Source organism: Prionailurus viverrinus, chromosome X (genome assembly GCF_022837055.1).
Source record: "Prionailurus viverrinus isolate Anna chromosome X, UM_Priviv_1.0, whole genome shotgun sequence".
Taxonomy (NCBI): domain Eukaryota; kingdom Metazoa; phylum Chordata; class Mammalia; order Carnivora; family Felidae; genus Prionailurus; species Prionailurus viverrinus.
Window position 1 is genome coordinate 83,997,482 of NC_062579.1, and position 12,401 is coordinate 84,009,882.

Consider the following 12,401-nt stretch of genomic DNA (forward strand, 5'->3'; position numbering starts at 1 on the left):
CAACTTGAAGCTCGCACTTCAGTGCCCTTTCTGGACTCTGACACAACAGTGCCTTTTTTTTTTTTTAATGCTTTCTCCCCTGTCTGATTCTCTGCCTTCTCAAGGGGTTTTCTGAAATCCATTGTTGTGTGAGTGTGACGTTTGCGGGGGTTGGCTGAGGGACTCGTAGCAGGTGGAGAAAGAGGTTCCTGCACCCCCACGATGCTTCTCTTGGCAGGTTTCCCCCAAGAAAGAGCAGCTGAGTCCTTGCATCTTGTGGCAACTGGTGTGCCCAGCACCCAGTCCGTCGGAGCTGAAGGCAGCCCGGCCCCTTCTCATGGGCAGCGCCCACCTGTGCTGAGATCCTGCGGGAGTGGCGGTGAGAGGTGAGTAATGGACTCCAGGGCAGGGAGTAAGGGATCTCCAAGTCCAGGTAAATGCCACCTTGCCACCAGAGCTCCCAGTATGAAAGACCCTGACCCCACCTCAGAGCCAGGCCTCAGGGCACAGCCCCTCCTTCCTGGGGGATTGTGGCCCTTATGGCTGCCCTTGGTTTCTTGGTTCGCCCATCTCTAATGTGGATAGGAATGACAGCCTTGACCTACATTGTAGGGTGAGGAGGAGAAATAACCTAGCAGTCATTGCCAAGTCCGTTGCAAATGCTCAAGCTCCACCGAAGAGCTTCAGCACAACCACAGACACGCTTCCCATCAAGCTGCTGCTTCCTTTCTTCCTGCTTTCCTGATGTCAAGGTGGCATTTAAGCCACATGCCACTAAGTGACCAATCAGCTCCTGTAATTTGTCCTCCACAACTTGGATTTTACCTTCCTGGTCAGAGTGTACCCCAACCCCATCTATCCCAGCTTCTGGGCCTGGTGGGCGTAAACTTTCCAGAACCTTCCCTCTGCCTTCCCAGCCAATTGGAACGCTTTCTCCCCCAGCTCTCCAACGACACTTGAGTCTGTAGTATGTAGTGTGGCCCTTGCTTCTCTACTGCCTTAAGTAATTCTTGCACGGTTTCTGGAGTATTCGTCTTGGCAGGTAGGTTAGACTACAAACTACGTGTGGGCACTAGATTTCACAGGCTTCTAGTCTCTCTCCCAAGTGCGACTGATGGTTCCCCTGTCAGACTTTTGACTGGGGCCCCGCTCACCCTCTCCACATCTTTCAGGTTCCTTGGCCTGCCTCTGATCATCTACCCTTTTCCTGTCAGGCGGCCATTATGCCTTCCTCTGTCAGCTGTTCCATCTGGCCTTATGTTGCCATATGCTGCCGTCCAGCTACCTGTCCCTCTCTTTGTCTGGCCTTGTATCTGTCTCCTTGTCAGCTACCTAGCCGTCTCTCAACATGCCCAAGTCAAAAGCAACCAAACCAACAAAACTAGAAAGCCCCCAACAAGAAAAAGAAATGAAACAGAAAACCAATAGGGAAAATGCAGGGCCAGTCTCTTTCCCACTGAGCCTGCCTGCCCTGGGCCTACAGGACAAAGGCAAAGTGCAGCCCAGTGGCAGGTGTTTCTGTGATGCCTTCTCATGAGGGGGAAGCTCCAGAGTTTCGGCCGGGAAATGGAGGGTGTGAAATTACAGCCTTTTGCCGATACTGATGTATTCAGCTTTCTAGAGATGCCGCGGTAGGGGATCCTCTATAGACCTGGAGCGACAGAAGGTAACTAGAACTCACTAAAGTAAGAAGCAAGCCCCCGGGGTCTCTCCTGGGTGTTCTGTGACAGCTACAATAATAATTTGTATTTATCGTCTACTGTTGTGAGCCCTGTGCTAGGCATTTTATTTGCATGAGACCATTTGATCTCCCAGTAATTCTGCAAGGTAGGTATTTTTTTTTTCTAATAGTTACTCTTTTTGCTCCTGATTATAAAAGTGATACTAGCTCAAGGTAGGTACTAGAATCATTGTCCTACCCACGAGGAGGAGACAGAGGTTGAGAAGGGGCTACGTAACTTGCCTGTAACTGGACACGTGCTGTGGCTTTGGGAGGAAAGACACTTTCTCGAGAGTGTCTCAGCAACCCAAATGATGTTGGTACTCTTGAGTGCTCTCTCTTTCTCTCTCTCTCTCTCATATAAGCATACTGATGTACTCTTGGACATTCACACAGTCCTTATGCTTCCTTGACTCACACTGTTCACACTGGACATGTTCGTGGGGATGATCACTCCCACCCCCTCACCCTCACTCGCAGTCGTATTTACAAACATACTACACACAGGCTCACTCCTGCTACCACACTCATTTATATACTCACATTCTCATGCTGACGCACTCCCACTTGCCCTACACCCCGGCCACACGTTCTCACCCACCCACACCTTTACGTTTTCTTACGTTCTTGCACGCTCACAGTCACGCCTTCTCGCTCATGTCCACACAGGTGATAGAATCACGTTCAACCTTCCAGTTCCTCCACACTCACACACGGTCTATACACAGACCTACGTTGACTGTCCCCTGCCCATTTCTCATATAGCCATACGTATCCAAGTTTTATGCACTCTAACGCATTCGCCCTGTCACTATTTCGTCCTCACAGTAATACACTTGGACAACTCACAGCTCCTCACAGGGACACACACACACGTATGCATGCTCATACCGTAAAGGTGGTCTCACCGTTTCCGCTTTTGTGCCTCCTTACAGTCTTACACTCAGGATTAGGTGCTTTTGGACTCCTCCTCAGCACCGGCCCAGCCTCCCCTTCTCTGACACATTCACACAGAATCACACTTGCACGTGGAAACACGCTCCTTTTGACACGCATTCACGCTCAGTCGCTCACCGTCACACTGAGACCCGGTTGCCCACTCCAAACTCACAGGTATACAGCCTCCAATGTGGACACCCACACTCAGTTTTGGTAAACTCAGCCACTTTCGCCGACACGTGTCGCCCTGCCCTCGCGTGCAAACACGGCCACACGCGTGCAGCCGCACGGACGCACACCCCCATATGCCCACTCACATGCAGTACTCGTGCAAGCTGGCGTGAACACACGGTCACACTTACGGCCCACCCGTGCTGATATGCCGCCGTTTGCACGTTTTCACGTATTGTCACATTCACGGCAATACGCTCAACATCCTACACTCCCGCACGTCACCATCGGCACACAGGCACACACTCACACTCCCCTACGCTCACATGTACACCCTTTCACCCTGTAACTGCCATTTCTGCATTACCCATATTCACAGCGGCACCATCCCACTTGCCGCACACTCGCATTCTCACTCCTGTACTATCGTGCCGTCCCACCGCCTGCATTGCTACACGCATTCGCACCAGTACGCAGATAGCGTCCTATGCAGTCATTGACCTGCACTTACGCGGGCGCACACCAGGCCAGCCCACACGGTTCATACTGCCGCTTGTCAGTGCCCATAAGTACGTTCATGCGCTCACACGCAGGCAGCTACGGACCCCACGAATGGCCGTGCAGAGTCACGCTCACTCACGCTCACATCCACTCTGCGACGTCGACCCTTAGGTTGACACACTTGCTCACGCTGGCCTGCGTTCCCGTGCAGTCACCGATGCTTAAATACGTGACTCTAGCTCATCGTACTCGCCTGAACTGTTACGGACTCTTCCTTGGACTCTCACACGGGCCCGTCGGCCCCAACAGACTCACCCTGACATTGACCTGCACTGCCTCACTGAGATGATCCGACTCATGCATGTCTGTGATTCACACGTGCGTGTAGTGACCCCGCCCTCCCCCACACTCCCACCCATTCCCAAACTCTTATACGTGCCCCCACACTTATATGGCCACAGTCACACACTTTCTCACTGACACATGCACAGCGTAACACTCCCCCACTGCAGGTAGCTCGTGATCACGGTTGTCACTTTTTTTCCTACTTACCACTAATGTTCCCCTCTCCCCTGCTATGGAAGGTTTTTCAGCAACCTGTGGCCACAGGAAGAGTGTTGGTCTGAGCCAGGGTACCAGTGGGACTAGATCTTTCTAGAGCAGAAAGGAGTGGAATTGGTATCTAGGATTAAAAAGTAAAAGCTCAAACCCACAGATCAAATTTTATATCCTTTTGCCATAATTTTCTTTTACAGAAATCCTCTCTAATAGAGAGGCTCAGCCAGTCTACCCAAACAGGGTGGGAGGTTACATGGTTTATTTTCTGGAAATTTATGGCTTAACGTGTGAACTCCTTTCTCTCCCCAGGGGAGGGGAGGGTAAAGAATGTGTTTCCTTATGCATGCCCAGTGGTTTCCTAGGCAAAAGTATGTGTCTGTGATTTTATATGCCTGTGATCTAGAAGTCCATGCTGATTACAGTAGGCACCTCTCATGTAACCTAGGTCTGCTTTTACCCTGCCAACCCTGGGACATGGTATTCAAGCAAGAGAAAGGAAAGGTTAATGAGTTAGCTGGATGATAAAAGAAATTTCTGTTGAGCGTGCATGTGCATACATAGACCCCATTGGAATTTCAACAGCTGTTACTAACAAGTTAACAGAGGAAATTTCTCAGTAGGCGTGGATAAAGGCAAGCTGAAGAAACTTCCTTGCACTCCAGACAGACTGTAGATTTCCCTGCAAGAGGGTAAAAAGAAGCACAATTCCCAGGAGTGAACCAGTAGATGAGGAGCCCGGTGCCAGAGTCCTGTGCCACCCCTAGTTCCCAACCAGAGATTTAGAAGCATGAGGCACCTTGTAGGACCCTCCTGAGTCCATGGCTTCCCCTGCTGAAATCTCTCCGGAGCAAAGTGTGTCCAAGCTGCCATTCGATATGGATTCTGGCACCATGGGGAAAGAAGCCTTCGTTCTGGAATACCACATACTACCCTGTACACCTGAGATTAGATTGAGACTTTCTTGGGAAGCAGAGACCACATCATCTTACTTATTTTGGATTCCCAATGCCTGGCATGATGCCAGGCCCAGAGCAGCTACTTGTGAAACTTCATTAAGAAACTGAAAGAAGTAGGTGGACACCAACACGTCAGAACAGATCCAGTGCCCCTCTTCCTCAATCCCAGAATTCTCATGGCATTACCAGCTGAGACTGAGAATTTGCTATGGACCCTATATAGTGCTAGACCCAGAAGGAGATTCAGATGGAAGAAAGAAACGTACTCTGCCCTTGAGGTACTTGCATTCCAGTGGGAAAGATGAAGTCACCAGACAAGGGTATCACCAGGCCACAGTCTTCAAACATGGGATTGCAGGAATCTTTGTCATGTAACCCAGTGGTCTTCAAGCTCCCAAGGCCTTGAGGGTCCAGGAGTGGTTGGGAACAGCAGCCAGGATTTAGGGAAGTCATTTCCCAAAGCAAACCTCCTCGTAGAGCTCTTGCTTAGCACAGAGATACGCCGTCTTTCCGGACGATTGTGTGTGACAGAGCCCTTTGTCACTGTGCCTAAGATAGAGGAAGGAAAGTGAACTGTAGACCTTAACAGAAATTTTGTACTTAGTTAAAATTTAGCTGCCACCTCCTCCAAGAGATGGCTTTAGAGAAGTAGCCTGGCAAATTTACATTTGATCGTTTCTGTCGATAACGCTGAGTGTCCCCAGAAGCAATTTACATAATTTGACGGGACTGGGTGAATTTTAGGAAGGAAAAAAATGCACTTGCCTGAATTCACTTGAATGCACTGAGTAGTGCTCAGTGCGTAGACCCACCCCTTTGCATTGATGTATTTTATACTTTTAAAAACAGTTAATGACCCATTCATCCATTATGATAGAGGAATCGGGAGCCCCAGCTCTGAAGTCAGCAGACGAACATTTGGATCCCAGTTTGGCCACCTCCTAGCTGCAGAACCTTGTTTGAGTCAATTACTTATTCCTCTTAAGCCTCAGTTTCCTCATCCGTAAAATGGGAGTGACACTAATAGCCTCTACCTCACTGAGTTGTTATGAGCGTGAAATGAGATAACATATGAAAATATTTAGCACAATGTCTGACCTACAGGAAGTACTCAACAAATGATCTTATTATCCTCACCACAGCCCTTTGAGGTAGGTGCTATCAAAGGGACAGAACCCTGAGAGAACAGAGACAGAGCATGGTTCTTTGCAGCCAAGGACCTGATTTTCATGGGACTTGTTGCCTGCTTTCCTTCTAGTTCTGCTTAACCACAAGCTAGGAGTCAGTGCTCATCCCCATTTGAGAAGAGGAGTGACAAATAGAATTAATCTATAGAGAGTTGCCTCCATTCCTTTATCATTCCGGAACATGCGTACCTGGCCGCCACGGCAATGTCTCTGGCTCATGTCAATGTCCCCTTGAGCCCTACAACTTTCCCCTTGACAGCATGGAGTCCTCAGTGATGTCCCCTTCATTTGCTGGTATAGAAACTTGAGAGAGAGGACTAGGAGAGACTCCTGATCCCGGTGGAGCTGGAAGTCTGCTCTCTAACTGCAGACATCACTCTGCCCTTGATTCTAACACTGAAATGTCTGCTTTGTGGGTAGAGGGTCTGCCCATTTCCAGGCTTTGGTCCCAAACCCCACAGTGAAGACACAGTCTACTGTGAAGCCCTAGGAACATTCATGTCCATGCAAAGGCTGTGAGTAACTGAGAACATGTCATACCACGTGAAACCGTTGTGTGATGGAGAAAGCATAAATCGGAGCGTGGGCTTTGGAGACCCACAGACAGGCGATTGTAGGCTTACTTTTCCCCTCTACAACCTCAGCAGGTGACTGGAGGTCAGTTTCTTCTGCAAAATGGAAATACGAATGCCTAATGTGGTTATGCAAGTTACGTGAACTTGTACAAGAGTAACTCTTACCAGAGTGCCTGGGGCAGAAGATCTCAATGATTGCTGGCGATTTGGTTTATGGCTCGTGAGGTCTGTGGTAGTAACTGTAAACTTGTTCTGTTGGTAGAATATCTTGAGTCGCTTCCACACATTTCCCACATGTGAGTTATTTGACTCTCACAACGTCTTAGTGGAGGTAGTCCCCTCTTGTACATGAGGAAGTAGGTTCAGAGGGGCCAAGGGATGTATCCAAGGTCATGAAGCTCGTTAGCAGCAGTACTAGGCTGAGATGGTACCAGTCCACACTGACCATTTGCATCTTTGCTTGGCAAAGCCTCTGGGGGTTACAGTCAGCAAATTAGAGCTGTTCGAACTGAGCATAATCCTTATGGGGGAAAAAATGTGAACACTAGTTACGCTTTTTCTGCTATCACATTGTATTTCTTTGCATCCTGTACAACGTCCAACATGGTTGCAAGAGTGCAACAAATGTGACCTCATAAGAGTGCCCTTTGCAGCAAGGCTGAGTGACGTGTGGCCACAGTGACACTACTGACTACCAAAAGGAAAATCTTTCTCCAGGCACGCCATGTGGTTTTGTTCATTCTGCTCAAGTAACACCAGATATTCAGTGTCTGGGATTTCTTTTTTTTTTTTTAATAGTTTTTTAATGTTTACTTATTATTCCTGAGAGATTGAGACAGTGAGAGAATGCAAGCGGGGGAAGGGCAGAGAGGGGGGAGACAGATAATCCTAAACAGGCTCTGCACTGTCAGCACAGAGCCGAATGTGGGGCTCGAACTCAGGAGACTGAGATCGTGACCTGAGCCGAAACCAAGAGTCAGACACTTAACTGACCGAGCCACCCAGGTGCCCCCAGAGTCTGGGATTTCTTAAAACCTTCTGAAGCACATCCACAGACCTCGGGTGCCACTTGGCTGTTTCTCTTGACGTGAAAATTTACGTGGTTTATAGCTCTCAAAGTCGAGATGCGTAGATATTTGTGTTGCTTCCCACTAGATATTCCTAGTTTAATTTTTGCTGAGACATACAGCGTGTCAATGTGGTTTTTCTCTGTATGTTGACCTTTGCAAAAGTTACACATTGGCATCAACCTTAGTAAACTCTAGGGAGAACATGGGAGGACCCAAAGTGGAGGGCTTTTGACCTTTGTGTAGGATTGATTGGTTGATTGATTGCCTCATAGCCATACTCAAAGTGAAGTACTCTTATCTTGGCTTCTGGAATGTCTTATACCCAGTTTTCCATTTCTTTAACCACATTCCTCAGGGATCTCTGGTTCCTTTTCCTCTTGGAGCCCCTAAATGTTGGTGTTCCCCAGAAGCCTTTTCTTCCCTCTCATTCTGTACTCTTCCTGGGCACATGTACCTGCTCCCATGCCGATGGCCTTTAAATTAATATCTGCAGCCCCACATGTCCAGCTCTCCACTGAACCATTTCACGGGGCCAGATGAACATGGTAGAACAGCTGTCGTGTTTATATTTATCGTCTTTCATCTTGGCATCTCTGTTGAGAGGGCCAGATAGCTAGAGAGATTTTTTCCACCACCTATGAATGGATGTTCCTTCCGGCTTTTTATTACTTGCGATGTGATTTATAGCTCTCAAAGTTGAGATGGGTAGATATTTGTGTTGCTTCCCACTAGATATTCCTAGTTTAATTTTTGCTGAGACATACGACGTGTCACTGTGTTCTCTTTTCTTTGTATGTTGACTTTTGCAAAAGTTACACATTCGAGGTCCATCTGTAGATACTTACTGGTTTTTGTAGAATTTTTATGTTTGTTTGTAAAGTCTATATAAGAGTTGAAATGTATTTTCTCTGAAACTCACAAATACTGTCATATTGGCCAGAAACATTAGAACAATTTGTCCTTATTATTCTTGTGGGAATATGATTAATACTGGTGCTTTCATGGCTGCTAATATGAAGGGCTCCCAACATAATTGTATTTGTTATCAGTCTGCCAGCTTGGCTAGTATTTTTTCCGCCATTCTAAGCTAATTGTTTAGTCTTATTTTATTTATTTATTTATTTATTTATTTATTTATTTATTTTTCTTTCATTCATTCATTCATTCATTCATTTTCAGAGAGAGAGAAAGAGTGTGAGTAGGGGAGGGGCAGAAAGATGGAGAGAGAATCCCAAGCAGGCTCCACGCTGTCAGTGCAGAGCCCGACGTGGGGCTCGATCTCACAAACCATAGGATCATGACCTGAGCCAAAACCAAGAGTCGAACACTTAGCCGACTGAACCACCCAGGCACCCCAACTCTTGTTTAAAAAGACCCCCAAAAAACAAATGAACAAAAGCCAGACAAAACAGAAAGTGACACACAGTTCTAGTTGGAATCCAAAACAAAAGCTAAAAAGGTTAAACCGGGGACCTAATATACAGCATGGTGACTACAGTTAATAATACTGGATCGTGAAATCTGCTAAGAGAGTAGATGTTGTGTGTTCATGTTGTGTGTTCTCACCGCACCAAAAAAAGTAACTGTGTAAGGTGATAGATATATCAGTTAACCATTGATAACCATTTCACAGTGTATACATACATCACACAGTATACCTTGGCAGTTTTTATTTGTCAATTATACCTCTGTAAACCTGGAAAAACCCCTAAAGACTGAAAAAAAGAATTTTATCTCCCACATCCTTTGGGGCCTTTTGGGATAGAAATGTATTTCCATTCAGGGTCCTGAGACCAATTAATCCCACCGGGCCTAACATCCCTGCCATCTTTGGTCAAAAACAGAGGCCCCTCTTGAAACGTCTCTTCTCCTGTCTCCTGTCTTGCTAATCCCATGTTGCCTGTGCTTCCTTCTCCTCCGGCTCACCTTCTCAGTGTTGTCTCTTCCAGAGAAGAGGTTATTTCCATGTTGCTACCTGGAACATCCCACCCCATGGGGAAAAATTCCCCCGAGTCTTCAACCTTAGACATTTTGCTACCCTGTCACCCAAGTAATAATTCCGAAATTCACAGCTAACCGTGCCCCCACCACCGCCACTTGAAACCTCTTTATCTTAACAGGAAGAGTCCAAACCCCAGAAAAAGGCATACAAAACCCTTCTTCATTTCATCTCTACTGATCTTATTTTTTCCCATCCCTCTTCTTTACTATGGTCAGGCCAAGTGACCTGTAGTTCCTCTGGGGCCTAACACATAATGTTCCTTGTGCCTGAGACACATCCTCCCTAATTCAGCTCAAGTGTATGTCCTCCATGAAGTCCCCGTCATGGTTTTGAGAGTCCCTTACTCTGTCCTTCAGTAGCAACCTGTTGTCATCCTTGCACTGAGCTGTCATGGCCAACACCCATGACACTTTAAGTCTCTTCAAGGGCAAGCAGTGTGCCTTGTTCATGTCTTGCCCTGGAGTCTGGTGAACTCTTACTCATCCTGCAGTACCCAGCTTGAGTGCTATATCCTCTGACTTCTGGGCAGTATGAGTTACCCTTCCTCCACTGTACTTCCAAAGCATCCTCTGCCTACTTGGGCACAGACTATACAGACACTTTGGAAATGCTGAAAGAATGAATTTACTTATGAAGATTGAGTGATTTCCTCAAGGTCACAGAGTGATCCAGAAGTAGATCTGGAACGGCTCTTCTTTTTATTGGAGATAATTCTTTTAGGTTTATAAAAAACCTAACTAAGACCTGGAGTTAAAGGTGCATAACAGGGTGCAACTTAGTTGTTTTTTTTTCTTTTTTTAATGTTTATTTATTCTTATGAGAGAGAGAGAGAGAGCACAGGCGGGGAGGGGCAGAGAGAGAGAGACACACACAGAGGGTGCAACTTAGTTCTTAAATGAACTATGAAAGGAAGGGTTTTTTTTTTCTCCAAGTATTATCTTCCTAATACATTCCCCAAAAGAGGTCTGATCTGTTCACATATGGTTCCAGTTCTAGAATTTGCTGTGTATCAGAACATACGTATCTCTTCTTCTGTAGTTCACTAGGAGCCAGTGGCCTGGCTTCTTTAAAGCGTCATACATGTTACTTTCTTTCAGAGGTTTGAGATCTGTTCTCTCTCTTTTACACAGCATGAGCATCACTTAGTTCAGAAATAGGGGCTTAAAACTAAGAAAGCTATTCTAGCATGATTGGAGTATTTGTTGGTTGGAATATGCTGTTGAATAATGGCCTACACCAACCTAATGCTTTTCACTTTTCACATCCTGGTGAACTCCTCCTCATCCTTCAATACCCCGCTCAAGTGCTGTATCCTCTGACCCCTCTGGGGACATGTTATCCTTCCTTCTCTGTCCCTCCAAAGCCTCCTATGCCTAGGGTCTCATTGCATTGTATTTCCTATTATGCATGTCTGTTGTCCTGAGCTCTTTGAAGACAGGGACTGGTCTTTATCTGTCTCCATACACCCTCTGTACCTGACACAGCGCCTGGTACATGTGAATGTTGGTGGCATGGAAATAAAAGGCAAGGCAGTGATGTTCTTTGGGACAATTTCAAACACTTCCCTTATGCATGGAAGTATGATTATTGGCACTGATTTCTCATCTAGTAAGACAGTAGTCAGTTAAAGAGTTTTGCCCTCTTGTGAACGATCATGGTCCCTCCTTTTTTTTTTTTTTTTTACCACTCTACATTTGGCAATACACATGCAAAATAGTTGTTTTGTAGTTGTATTTTTGTCTGTATATTTCATGTATGTTTTATATATATAATATGCATCCAGAGAGGAAGCTCACCACTCAAGCCTATAATCTCACTCAGGACCAGGCGTTTAACTATCTCTTACCTTCCACTGCGTGCCATGGTGCCTGGCACATAAGCTTAAATCAGTATTTGTTGTTTGAATACATGGGTGCATGCATAGGTGGGCTACTTAAGAGGTACATTCTCTTTTTTTAAATTTTTTAATGTTTATTTTTAAGTGAGAGAGAGACAGAGCATGAACAGGGGAGGAGCAGAGAGAAAGGGAGACACAGAATCCAAATCAGGCTCCAGGCTCCCAGCTGTCAGCACAGAGCCTGACACAGGGCTTGAACTCACAAACTGTGAGATCATGACCTGAGCTGAAGTCAGATACTGAACTGACTGAGCCACCCAGGCGCCCCGAGGCATATTCTTGGAGTTACTATCTAATCTGACCTCTCGAAGGGTAGTAGGTTTCTGTTTTGGTCTCAGCATTCTTTGAAACAAAAGTCGACCAGAAACTAACAAGGAGACTGCACGTAATTCGTTTCTTTTCCTATAAGAAGCAATGTTCGGCTGGCATAAGATCTTTTCTTGTCCTCTCTTTATGCAGCTGTATAGCCTGTAGACCCTTATCATTAAGCTGGGCAGGAGAGTGTAGGGCATGCCGAGACAAACCACCGGAGGCCAAAACCAGCTGGCGATTGGCGGACATGACTGTGGGTGCAGGCAAGGGTATTAGGCTCAGTCTTAAAGGAGAAAGAGCACTCTGAGACAAACATTGTGTGACGCAGAGTTATAACTCAGAATTATATAATTTATTATGAACTCCAGCCTTCCAGTCCTTTTTCCCACCCAAGTTTTTGTCAGAACGTGTGCTAGGCCACAGTCCAGGCTCACAGGAGTAATCTAGGAGCTACTGCCTGATTCCCCCTCTGGTCTGCTGACTCCAGCTCCTTGTGCCAAGCCCTGCTTCTGCTTTATCTGCAGCTTTCCTACC

General features: G+C 46.5%; 1 protein-coding gene across 11 annotated transcripts in view; it reads left to right on the forward strand.

Annotated features, from left to right (window-relative positions):
- PAK3 (p21 (RAC1) activated kinase 3) overlaps positions 1–12,401 on the forward strand; it is a 214,182-nt gene that overhangs the window by 93,656 nt on the left and 108,125 nt on the right. For 8 of the 11 annotated variants that reach the window (XM_047844358.1, XM_047844356.1, XM_047844354.1 and 5 more), the window contains one exon: positions 218–365. The exons of the other annotated variants lie outside the window; for them this stretch is intronic. The gene's annotated coding sequence lies outside the window, so the exon portion shown is untranslated. The remainder of the gene's footprint in view (positions 1–217; positions 366–12,401) is intronic. 11 annotated transcript variants of the gene reach the window in all.